This window comes from Artibeus jamaicensis, unplaced genomic scaffold (assembly GCF_021234435.1).
Source record: "Artibeus jamaicensis isolate MK-2021 breed Jamaican fruit bat unplaced genomic scaffold, CSHL_Jam_final contig_233, whole genome shotgun sequence".
NCBI lineage: Eukaryota > Metazoa > Chordata > Mammalia > Chiroptera > Phyllostomidae > Artibeus > Artibeus jamaicensis.
The window spans coordinates 14,275,198-14,288,671 of NW_026521486.1; positions in this window are offsets into that span (position 1 = coordinate 14,275,198).

Genomic DNA, 13,474 nt, shown 5'->3' on the forward strand with positions numbered 1-13,474 from the left:
TAACATAATGTCCTCTGGGTTGCAAATGGCAGCGTAGTTTTCTTTTTACTGTTGTATGTGTGCATATACATTTTCTGTATCTATTTGTCTGTGTGTTGAAACTTAGATTATTTCCAGGTCTTGGCTATTGTGAATACTGCTGCAATAAACATGAGATACTTCAGTATCTTTGAGATACTGATTGTGTGTCCTCTGGATATGTACCCAGAAGTGGAATTCCTGGATCATACAGAAGTTCTGTTTTTAGTTTCTTGAGTGGCCTGCAGATTATTTTCCATAAGGGCTGTAATATTTTCCATAATACTAATTGAAATTCCCATGAACAGTGCACAAGGGCCCCATTTTCTCCATATTTTCCAACACTTGTTATCTCGTATCTTCTTGATAGTAGCCAGTCTAACAGGTGTGAGGCGACATCTCCTCTGGTTTTGATTTCCATTTCCCTGATGGTTACTGATCATTGAGTGCCTTTTCATTTACCTGTTGGTCTTCTTTGGAAAAATGTATATTCAGGTCCTTTGCTCATTTTTTAATTGGGTTATTTATCTATGTATTTTTTTGCTATGGATTTATATGAGTTCCCTATATATTTTGAATATTAACCCTTCATTGGATATATGTTTACAATTATTTTCTGTGATTCCGTGCTTTCGTGTTTTGTTTATTATTCCCTCTGTTAAAGGCATCCAAATTGGAAAGTAAGAAGTTAAATTTTCTCTGTTTGTAGGTGACACTACCTTATATTTACTATATGAAACCCTAACCATTCCACCAAAAAACTAGAACTAAAAAATAATTTCTGTAGAGTTGCAGGATATTAAGCCAATATACAAAAATATGTTGTATTTAAATATATGAACAATGAACCCTCTGAAATAGAAATTAAGAAAAAATCTCAAATACTATAGCATCAACAAGAAGAATATGCTTATGGATAAATTTAACCAAGAAAGTGAAATATTTGTACATTTAAAACTGTGAGACATTGATGAAGGAAATTGAGGCAGACACTGTAAATGGAAAGAGCATGTGTGTATGGACTGGAAGAATTAATATTGTTAAAATACACATACCACCTAACACTACCTATGGATTCTGTGCAATCCCTATGAAAATTCCAATGGTATTCTTCACAGAAATACAAAAATATCTAAAATTTGTAGGGACCAACAAAAGACCACGGATAGCTAAATTAATCTTGAGAAAAAATAATAAAGCTGGATGCACCACAGTTTCTACTTTCAAACCATATTACAAAGCTATAGTAATTGAATCAGCATGAAACTGGCATAGAAATAGACACAGAGACCAATGGAACAGAATAGAAGCCCAGAAATAAACCAATCCACATATAGTCAACTAGTTTTTGACAAGGTTACCAAGAATACACAATGGAAAACGATAGTTTTTCAATAAATGGTGTTGGGAAAACTGGGTATCCACATGGAAAAAAATGGGATTATAAGATAAATGACATTTATCTTACATCGCTAACAAAAAATTAACTTCAAATGGATTAAAGACTTAATTGTAATACCCCAAAGTATAAAACTCCTAGAAGAAAATACAAGAAAAAACTCTTTTTGACATTGATCTAAGGCAATAATTTTTTGGATATGGCAACAAAACCACAAACAATAAAAGGAAAAGATGAACAAGTTAAACTACAACTTGCTTATTTTATTTAAAAGAATAAAAAACTGCTTGTCTCAGTGACCTCAAGCTGCTTTAACAAATTATTGTAGACAGGTGGCTTAAACAACAGCAATTTATTTCTCACAGTTGTGGAGGCTGGGAAGTCCAAGATCAAGAGGCTGCCAGATCGGGTGTCTGATGAGGGCCCTCTCCCTGGTCTGTAAGAAGTCTCCTTGTTGCAGCCTCACATGGCAGAGAGAGTGAGAGATTGACCTATAGGGACTGGATAGCTTCACTACATTGAACCAATTCATGAACAAGGTATTTCTTTACATTTATTTAGAACTCCTTTCATTTCTCTCTATAATGTTTTTGTGGATTTTAGTATAAAAATCTTACACATCTTTTGTTAGATTTCTTATATGTATTTGATTGCATTCATGCTATTGAAATATTAAAATTTTATTTTCTATGTTTTATTGCTTCAAATTCAATTACTGTAGTGTATAAAATAAAATAAAACTATTGTTATATTTAGACTTTTCTCCTATCCAGCAATCTTGCTACATTTATTTGTTCATTCTAAAATTTGAAGACTTTAAAAAATAATCCAGGTCCACAGTCATGTAATCAATCTATAAACAATGCTAATTGTATCCATTTATTTTTAATCTTTATGCTTTTTACTTCTTTTTTTGTTTGTTTTGTTGCCTTTGCTGGGGCAGCCTGTACAGTATTGAATAGAAATGGTGAAAGTGGGCCCTCCTGATCTCAGGGGAAAGTTTTCAATATTTGTCATTGAATGTGATGCTTTCCATAGGTTTTTAAAAATACTTATATGCCTTGATTTTCTACTGCTGCATCACAAATTCAGCAACTTAAAGCAACACAAATTTATTATCTCAGAGTTTTGTAAGTCAAAAGTCTGGGAAAAGTTCAACTGGATTCTGTCTTCAGGGTCTCAGAAGGCTGAAATCATGGTCTCATCAGGGGCTGGGCTTTTACCTGTAGCTTTGGGTCCTCTTCTAATTTCATTAATTGGCTAAATTCAGTTCCTTGTGGCTGTAGGGCTGAGGTTTCTGTTTTGTTTTCTTTCTCTTTCCTGTTAGTCAGCTGGGAGTTTCTCTTAGTTCAGAGTGGCTACACTCATGTCCTGACCATTTGGCCTCCTCCATTTTCAAAGCCAGCAATATGGAATCTCCTTCATATCAAATCTCTCTGCCTTGAGCTTTTAAATGGCTCACTGGGTCAGGCCCCCTTAAGTAATCTACCTTTTCATTAACCTGACACTAACTGATTTGTAACTTATTCATGGGAGTGATAGCCTATCATATTTAGGATAAATATGGCAGATTCTTCCCATGCTCAAAGAGAGAGAATTATACGTAGAATACATGCCATTGGGCAGGTACTGGAGGATCATCTTAGACTTCTGCCTACTGCAATATTCTTTATTAATTAATATATCTATACCCGGTTTGCCAAGAGCTATTACATGAATGTGTGCTAAATCTTATCAAATCTGTTTATGCATCTATTAGGATGACTGATATTTTTTCTTTTTAATGTGTGAATTATATTGATCTCTTTGAACCTCACTTGACTATGATGCTATACTTCTTAAAAATAGCTAGATTCAATTTGCTAATGTTAGTGTGAACCATGTGAATTGCTGACATTCGACCATATTCGACCCTCAAATGGCAATTTATATAGTTCAACCTCATATTTTGTATGTGTTTTATATCTATTTTTATGAGAGAGAGTGAACTGTAATTTTTCCTTCTTAAAATAGTCTTGTCAGGTCATAGAATTGAGGTTATTCTGGTCTCCTAAAGTGTTAGAAAGTACTGTCTTTTTTAATTCTCTGGAAGACTTTGTGCAGGATTGGTATTATTTCATTCTTAAATGTTTAAAGGAACTCACTGGTGAAGCCATCTGAATGTCTACCTGGTATTAATCACTTTTAAAGATAGTCTCCCTTCAGATGATTTAACTAATATTAAGGAAATATTAAGGAAATACATATAACACATCAACACACAAGTTAAGAATTCTAGGCTGTAAATTATGATGACTTTATAGAGCAAATTGATGATGATGGAAAAAATAATAGGTCAATCCAGCAGAGAAAAATTCAGATATAATCAGGTATTGGTCTAACAATTCTTACTATCCCAGTATTTTGCTTTGAAAATGGGTTCTCCACTAGTGGTGATCTCTCAGTGAAGAAATAAAAACTATGAGTCACTTGATTTAACCCTGTAGCGTGGTTCCTGTGACTCATAGTGACATCATTTGGGCTGCCTTGCAGATGTGTGTGCTGTCTCCCTGTGCTTTGGTTTCCTCACCTGCAAAAAATGAATAAAAAAAAATCTATGTCGTAGAATTAGGAGGATTAATTTTGATTATGGATTAACCTAAATAAGCACACTGGCCATCCCACAATAAGCACTCAATAAAAAACTAACTTGAAAAATGCTTTAGTCAGGCCCTGTTTTAGAAGCTTCAGTTTTCTGGAGCGTGAATTTTTAGCAGAAGTGACACATTTGCAGGTGATATTTCTGAGGTGTTACAGCAACTACGACACTTTCTTGCACTTACTTATGTTTTCCTTGGCCTATATGACTGTGAGATTCTGGAAGGAAGGGATGTCACCTCATTTATATTTAAATATCCAGTGCCTGACATAAAACAGAGGCTCAATAATCTCTACTAAATTATCAAATGAAAAATATGCCAAAGAAGCAGTGACCAGGCTTTATTAAATTATGTCCTTGTCTTAAATTTTAGGAGCATATATTTCTGAAAACTTTGGTTTAACAATTCATCCCCCAAGATTTACCTCTACAAGTTCTTTAGATTTAGGATATCTTGAAACTTTTAACATAGGTGCAAACAAAAGCCATTTCATAAGGAAAGATACTTTATAGAAGTTGTTATCAGTATTTTATTGATATGAGACAAAATACACATACCCAGGTTTATTGTTTTCAAACTTAAAAATTCTTCTTCACCAAAGGAACTGAAATCACAAAAAGTAAGTAAAAGCTGAAATTTTAATTTCACAACTAAATTTGTTCTTGGATATTTTTAGAAGGCAGAGGGATGCACCTATATTTTTATACTAGTGTTCACTTTGGCAGCACATGTACTATATTTTTATGCTAAGAAAAAATTTATTTTTTTTATCTGAAATTTAAATTTAACTTAGTGTCATGCATTTTTATGGTTTTTTAATTTTATTGATTATGCCATTACAGTTGTTCTATTTCCCTCCTTCATTCTTCTCCGCCCTGTACCTCCCACCCCCACTATTCCCCCCCCCTTTAGTTTATGACCATGTGTCTCAAGTTCTTTAGATTCTATATTTTCCATACTATTCTTGCCCTCCCCATCTATTTTCTACCTACCGTCTATGCTATTTATTTTTTGTACCTTCTCCCCCTTCTATTCCTCCCACTCCCCTGTTGCTATTTGTTAAACTGGCCACCCTAACTATATGGTTTCTAATAGAGGAGACCCTAGGGTCGACCTATGTCATGCAGCATTCTGTGGGAAGACAGTTTAAGAATGAGTACTTTTCTAGTCCCATATCTACAATGGAAATTTTAGTTGTTATACTTAAAAAAAAATCTAAGTAAAGGTTTTCTTTTGAAAATCAGTGAAAGGAAGATGCAATTTAAGCCAAATCTTTGAAAATGGTTTTGCTTCAGTTGAACATTGGATTTTTGAAGACAAGAAAACATTTAGGTAACAGGTAATTAGGTACTGGGGTTCCCTGATCCAGTACAAAGGAAACATGCCTTTTGAAATCAATGAGGACAGAGGATTATACACCAACTATTCTCAGTGCCCAGCCATGTAGTCTTCATATAAATCTGTATCGGAAAGTGCTATGACATACAAATGCCTTCTTGAGTGATATTGGACCAAGGAACAGTAATTCTCTGGCTATGTTCCCATCTCGGCAAGCTTGTTCTTAAGTTTCCATAGCTCTGATTTTTAACCAAGTGCAAGAAAGCATGATTTATTTTTTATAACATAGAACCATTATAAAAAAATAAATCATGAGCAGTTTTATACATGGAAAATGAAACTGTGTATACTCCCATGTACATTACAGAGATAATTAAAGAAATTAACTGAAATCATATGAAACTAATAAGAATTTAGTTCTTGGTTATTTCAAGACACCTCCTTTTACTAACATGAGCAATATTATTTATATCTGCTAATGAATCCCAGTAACCAAAATGAGCCTCATTTATCTCTGCTCATTTCATAGTTCATAGACACAGAAAACATAACATAGGTCTAAAGAAAGAAATCAAAAAAGGCCTTCGTGATATAAATCCAACTATCAAAACAAAAGAAACCCTCTTTATTCATGATCTCCAAAAGTACTCATGTTTTTCAGAACAAAAAGTGCTTAAATATAGTGAGATTTGCTGAGAATCTCCAACTAGATGTTCCTGTTGGTATAGTAAAGGCCAAACAAGGCCATAACAAATCAAGGTTATTAACTAGACCTTTTAGAACATAATTAGAACTATGGGAGTGGTTTGAATTAAAGCAAACCACTCTTTGAGATTGGTGACACTGAAGTCATATTCAAGAACTTGACTTTTGATATAGGCAGTCTGTAATAACTAGTAATAACTTTTATTAACTAACAAGGCCCATTAGGTACAAGAATCTAAAAGAACCTACTTTCTTTTGATGGTTAGATTAGACTTTCAGCAAACGGATACATAAACCCGATCATACTGTTGGTATATTACAGTGGGGCTCCAACTCCCAAACCTACATAATTTGCTTTTATTGAATGAAGCAACTTCATCTTTCATCTGTCTGTGTTATTGTCACTCGCCAATGATACACAGAATAAGATATGATTCTGCTATCCATGCTTCCCCTTTTTAACTCAATGGCCTTTTTGTCTGACACAAAGGGAGGGGATGCTACCAACGTTTCTCTTTTCCATTGATCCCCGTGGGCTTTGTCTTGTGGTTTCTACTTTTGAAAAAGTTAAACCACAAAGTTGGTCAGACTATTTTGGCTGCTGGTCCATGCACCTTGGGTAAACAGATTCTCTACAGTCTTTCTCCTTGTCTTGCTGAGTATTTTGTTTTCCCTTGTAGCAGCTGAACAAAGGTTTTCAAAGCCAAGTAGAAAAGGGGGCCGGGGATCTAAACAAGATGACATGTACTGTACCAACACTCCGAGCGAACACCGGCCTTGCACAATTGCAGTTCTACAGAGCACACTTTGTGTGGTAGTTACTGTAGTGCAATGCAGAAAAGGGAGGGAACCAGCCGCGAAGTCTGGTGGGTCGTATTCATTCCAAGACACAAAGACAACTGGCAGGGAAAGAAAAAGAGAAAGAGAAAGTTTTATTATAAAAAACATGCCCCCCCCCATGGAAAGGAAGAAGAAAAAGAAGAAAAAAAATAGCCTCTGCATTGCCCTGGGTCATAGCCATGGATTTGTATACAGAAAATGGTTCATTCATTCATTGCAAAAGCCCAAACTTTAATTTGGCATAATGCTTGTTCTTCATTTTACAAAGTGTCTTTCATCATATTGACCTGTAGGTTCTTATTAAGCATCTGAATTAGAAAATAATTGTTTAGAAAAATGAAAGCTAGAAGCTACAAAAGGGGGGAAAGAAGTAGGCCAAGTTGCTTTCCTCCTTTGAGACTTCATTTTGACCACAGCACAGGGAGCATGTTAATACTTGCTTTTCTGCCTCCTTTATGGGGCCTTAGTCACAGAAACCATCAGTAAGGTTGCATTGCAATAAAAAGTGGACAAATCCATCCTGAGATGCACTAGATGAGCATGTCTTTTGCATCCTTGGCACCCTCGGACATATGCTCCATGAGCCAACCTTGCCCTTCTAGAAATAAAGGACTAGGGCCACCTTGCTTGGTACTTTATATATTGATTTCATATCTAAATACCTGACTGGCATCTAAGAGGAAGAGTTCTGGATGCTTTGGTGGGCTTTCTGTTTACTTGGCAAATGCAGGAGTTTTCTTCCTCCTACTTAGCATCTCTTCAATCCCCACGATTCATGTAAACCACATCAGTAGATAATTTTTGGGGAAAAAAGTGTTAGCATCTTGATGCGAACAAAGACATAAGGGAGAACATTGTGATGTGGCTCATACACACGTAAGGATGTTTTCAAGATATTTTTAGCTTGTGCCTAGAGGCATTTTTTCTTTAAATTGCACACTTTACACAAAGCACATTTCTGAAATAGCATCTGTGACAGTGGTCTTGCCTCTGCATGTTCACTGATGTTCGTCTCTATTTTCTTAATACAAAAAGCCTTACAAATAACTTTTATTATGTTTCAATTCCACGTGCAGTACATAAAGACAAAAATATTAAACAGAAAACACAGCGAAAAACATAAAAATCACCCATAATCCCACCACTTGAGATTACTACTATTATTTTGATGTGTGACTCTCCAGGCTTGGACTTTTTCTATGTGTTAATGGATGCAGATCCACATAAACTTTATTTGCCTTTATTAAATCAAAGTTACTGTACTTAACATACTCTTTTGTAATCTAGGGGTTTCTGACTCTTCAATAACATATTACAAATATCCTAAAATGCTAGCAATTACTTCCATAACTCTTTTAATGACTGCAAAGCATTTCCTTATATGGTAGTATCACAGTTTAATCAACCAATCTAATTTTTGATGAATATTTTTGTGGCTTCTAATGTTTCACGATTGTAGACAATATTACAATAAACACCTTGGTGCTTACACTAGTTTTTCCTTGAAGAGACAGTCCTAGAGATGAGATTGTTAGTTCGCAGAATGTGGATATTTTTAAGGGTTTGGTTACATTATGGCCAACTGCCCTTCAAAAGAGCTACACAAATTCCATCTACCAACAGCTGTGTGAGGTTGCCTGGCGTTCTGTGCCCCCATCACCCCTGGCTGTCATCCCATTTTTATATCGGCCGGTTTCATGTACAAAATAGTACATTTAGCTCATTCTTTCCAAAGCCACAGAATGAGTCGGAACTGTGACTGTACATACAGTTTCACAAGGACTCTGAGATTAATGAAGGTCCATACTTCATGAAATTGAAAATAGAAAAGTCAGAACCTTAAGAATGAACTTTTTGGAGTAGAAATACAGATTACTTTTAAAGTATAAAAGATGACAACCACGATTAGAAAGAACAGAGCTTAACTGTAACCTTTTTGGAATGTTTAGAGAAGTGCAGCGTGGAAGGGCCTTTCTGGACGTCCAACATCCAATAGTAACCTTCACAGCATCCTGATTTCTCTTCTAGATAATCCCCTCCTGTGTGTGGTCATGGGGAGATGGTGCCTACTCCCACTATTGGAGTCCTGACACAATCAGGAGTAGGTCACATGACCAATGCCAGCCAATTAGATATGCTGTCCTAGGATTTTGAATCTTGAGGAAAAGATACAATGGTATGGAGATGTCAATCATACATCATAAGCAGCAAAAGTATGCTTCTTACAGCTTAGCCTCCCAGCATCCTCATGGTTCTTTCTCATTCAAAGCCCAGTCCTCCTAAGAAGTCTCCATATCCTTCCAAAATATTCCCTTCTGCTTAAACTGTCCAAGTCAGTTTCTGTTACCCACAACCAGGAACCCTGACTATACACAAATGGACAATATGATATCTCCTTGTAAAGTTGTGAATGCTAAGTAACTTTTCTTTACCCCTCCAATACATCACCCCCATAAGCTTCTTTTTAGCGTCACAAGGAATGCATGTTAAAGCTCAACCCTCAAATGCAATACAGTCTCGTGGGAGACTTTTCTCATCGCCTTGCAGTAGTGAAAGCTGATATCAACAACTACTTTGCCCAGACCATTGCAAAATCAGAAAATTGCACTCTACCTCCATGGCATCTCATTTTTCATTAAGGGACTTACCTTATTCACTTCGAATATGGCTTAAGAATGAAAAAATTACCTTGGGACTTTCCTCAGTCTTGGTAAGCTGACTTCGAATAGCCACCCATCTCTGGAGAGATAATAAGCCTTGTTTTCAGAGCCAAGGTCACCTACCAGTGTACACTCAGCTTTTTTTCTTTACCTCCTCTTCCTCTATCTTTTTAAAACTGGGTTAAACCAAAGAAACTTCTTGAAGAGCACTTCAAGCCGAGGTTCAAAAATACAGATCATGGACTCCAGCCAGGAGTCTCCCAACACACATGTATTACCCAAGTTTTTATTTTTTTCTACCAAGAAGATCATGTAATAATAATGATGAACAAAAAAGTAATTAACTTATCAAGAAGTTATTAAGCACTGAATAGTGAAGCACTGTGTTATATGCTATGTTTGGATTAGCTCATTTAATCCTCACAACAATAATCATGATTATTATTATGCTGTTATTATCCTCATTTTACAGACAAGAGGGCTGAGACTAGAGGTATAAAAACCTGATTCAATACAGACAAGTAGAAGTAGCAGGGCTGGGGTTCGTACTTAGGCAGCCTGACTCTTAGCAAGTGTTTGGTTTGTTTGTGTTTCAGAGGCTACCATTACATCAAAATTTCCCCAAACATTTTTGTTATTTCATCTGATGAATTCTTCAAAGCCTTTTTCTCCTATTAGAGGAAAACTTTATAAACAGCATTTGGAAATGCAAGCCTTGGGGGGTACTTGTTATCCTGCCATGTAAATTGGGTGGGGTTTTTGCCAGTCTACAATGAGTATGCAGAAATAGGCAACTGGGAGCCAGTTTCTGCTACTCGAAAGAGAACAGTTTTCCTGCGTTCTTGATGTCTCACATGTACCCCACCGACTTCCCAGGCCTGGGGTGTTACCTGAGCAAGGAGGAAGGAGTGACAGAGGCCAGGAGTGCCATGAAGCGTAACAATTAGAGAACTGGCCTCCTCCAGACCCTGAGCCTTATTTTGCTCTTATAAATGACATGTACTTCTACCCAGTAATTTTCTAATACTGAACTTCAAACCCACCATTTGGTGGACATTGAGCTACCAATGTCTCCTTTTATGGGTCATGGCATTGATTGTTGGCTTGGAAAAGAAGGCACCCCGCAGTGTCCACTATTTATAGTTTTACATTTTTTCTTCTCTTTTTTATCCCCTGGGGTGAAAACTTGCAGACAATAACCTTGTTGCCTGTCACATTCCAGTGTAAAATATGCTGCTCACAGGCAGATATTCTTGAACCAACCTGAGCCTCTATGCATTTTCATCCTCAGGGGATGTTACCCCCCAGGGCGCTGTTGTATATTGAGTGGAATCACTTATGTTTTCATTTTAAATTCCAATGCTTTGTGCTTAAAAATTTGACTTGACTGCACTAGGTAGACTTGATTAAAATAAATGCATTTCTACTTTTTGGTATTAGTTATTACTGAAAAACATGGTTTGCTACACATGTTGAGTTAGACTTAAAATGCCCTGAGTGTGGAGGTTAAGACCTTTCTGTCAGACACATGCAGAAGAATGAACTTGAAGGTTTAGTTAGCCTCTGGATTTCTTCTCCTTTTTGATTCCTCCCATCACAGAGTCAAAATGTTCATTTCATAATTTAGTTCAAAGAGATGGGCAAAATGGAACTTTTAGAAATATAAGTTCTCTCTCACTCTCTTCGATACACAAGAACCTGAAATTTGAGACCACTCTCTCACTGAAAAATACACCTACAAGTCTAGTTAGATCCACTGAAGGCTTGCAAGAAAAATGAACCAGATATAATGATCTTAACTGCAGTGAAATTTGCCACAATCGTTCCAAATCCATACTCTGAAATATCTGAGATTTTAAACTAGCTTTGTTTGTTTTTACATGATCTGTCAGAAGGAGCTTGTGAGGAGGAATTAAGAATTTGTATTGTTCATTTCAAAGACTGTCCATTTGTGAGATGGGGAAAAATCTACTTTTTCAGTACCAAATTATGACTTTTACCAATCTCATTCATTTTAGTTTGCTGAAAATGAAGACAAAGTAACAGCAGCAGCAAAACTAGTCATGCAAACTTTGTAGTCATGTTCTTTAATCCATTTCTTTCCCTTCTATCTCCAGTGACATGTTTGGAAACAATACCATGTGAAAGAAAAATGGTAATTAAAGGGATGGTTAATTATACATTTTTAAATATCTAGGATTTTTATTTTAGTCTTTATTCTATTTTAATTTTTTGAGACACAATGTTCACTTTCTTTTTTCCAAAATTTTGTTGTGGACATTCTCAAAACACTGGCAAGTTGAAAGAATTGTACAGTACATATTTTTTTACCCACCACCTAGATTGCACAATGAACACTTATCAATACTGGTTCCATCATAGAACAATCCGATTATCTACCCATCAATCTACTTTATTTTTGGATGCCTTTCAACCTAAGTTCCAAATGTTAATAGACTTTCCTCCAAACACTTCAGACCATACACCATTTACCAGAGTTCAATTTTTGTTTCTCAATTAATTGTTTTTCTTTTGATATACGTTGTTTTCGCCCTGTATTTTGTGGCTCTCTACTGACATTGTGCCTTTTCCAGTCCTCCTTCTTTTTGCTGCTCCTTCTCTTTTTCCCAATTGTCCTCATCTCTTTCATTTCCTACTCTGTGTTACCTCCGGTTTCATTGCTCTCCTTTAGAAACAGTATTTCTCAGACTGAGTGTTACAAGTCACTGCTAAAAACTGACTTGTGCCTGGGGAAGATTACAAAGTTTACAGGGGAGCTTAAGAGTCTAATATTAGTCAAATGTCAGCCCTGTGCTTCGTGGAAGTAGTCAAAGTGGGTCCTGGCTCCTCTGGGCCATAATGAAGGGGGTTTGCATGGAAGATGGTTAAGGCAGTGTGCCTCTCCAAGGCCTATAGGATTTTGAAATTCGTGTATATGCTTGTATTTAGCATTTGAATCCCACAGCAGTTTTTCAGAGGCTTCTCTCTGTGTGCCCGTCTGTGTACGAGTGCATACATTGTGTGTTTGTGTGTGCGCCTTCCCGTCACATTTGGGGCCCTCGTAACCTCCAATTCAACATGGGGTTTGTCACCAAGCCTCTTTAGACTGTCAGCTTTATTGGTGCCATTTTTTTAAGTTTGTTTTGTTCCCTATGCTAATAAAGCTTGTCTCCGCCTCCATCAAAGCATATTATCTCTCCTTTTTCTTTCTCTGTAAGTAAGGCAGCAATCTGTTCTGTTCAAATGTCTCATCATCTTCCCTCTCCCCATCCCTGTTTCCCTAGATTTTCGAGATTGTTGACTATTATGTAACAGATGGCCCGACAGACCTCCGACTCTTTGCAATGTTGGCCAGCTTGGCTCAGAAAAATTGCAGCACTGAAAATTTACTGGAGTAAATTTTCCCAGGCATGGGACGCTCATGAATTTTAACTCCTGCACAACAAAGGAATTCAAAGGGGGTAAGAGCCAATCTATCAGGAGCCGAGGCAATTAAAAGATGTGGGTTGGCATTCTGCTGCAGAGGATCCCCTTCTCAGGGTCTGAATGTTTAGACTAGATTAGGTTAGCCCGGCTCCCATTCACTGCTGCCCTGCCACAAGGCATCAAAACAATGAGGTGACTCAAAAACAGAAGCCAGTGGGTCTTTAGCTTTAATGATAAAATGTTTGTATTGTTGTGTGGGAATAGGGGTGGGGGGGACAGAGGGGCCGTAAACAAGATCCCACCTGATCTTCCCAAGGCCCAATCCATCGACAGCCAGAAGAGGCCACCCTTTCTGGCTTGGATTTGCCTCCCTAGTCCCTGGAGTTAGTATTTTAGCCAAAGGGAGGTTGGGATGAGCGCTCAGGTTGCTCTTTGGTGATTTCAGGTTA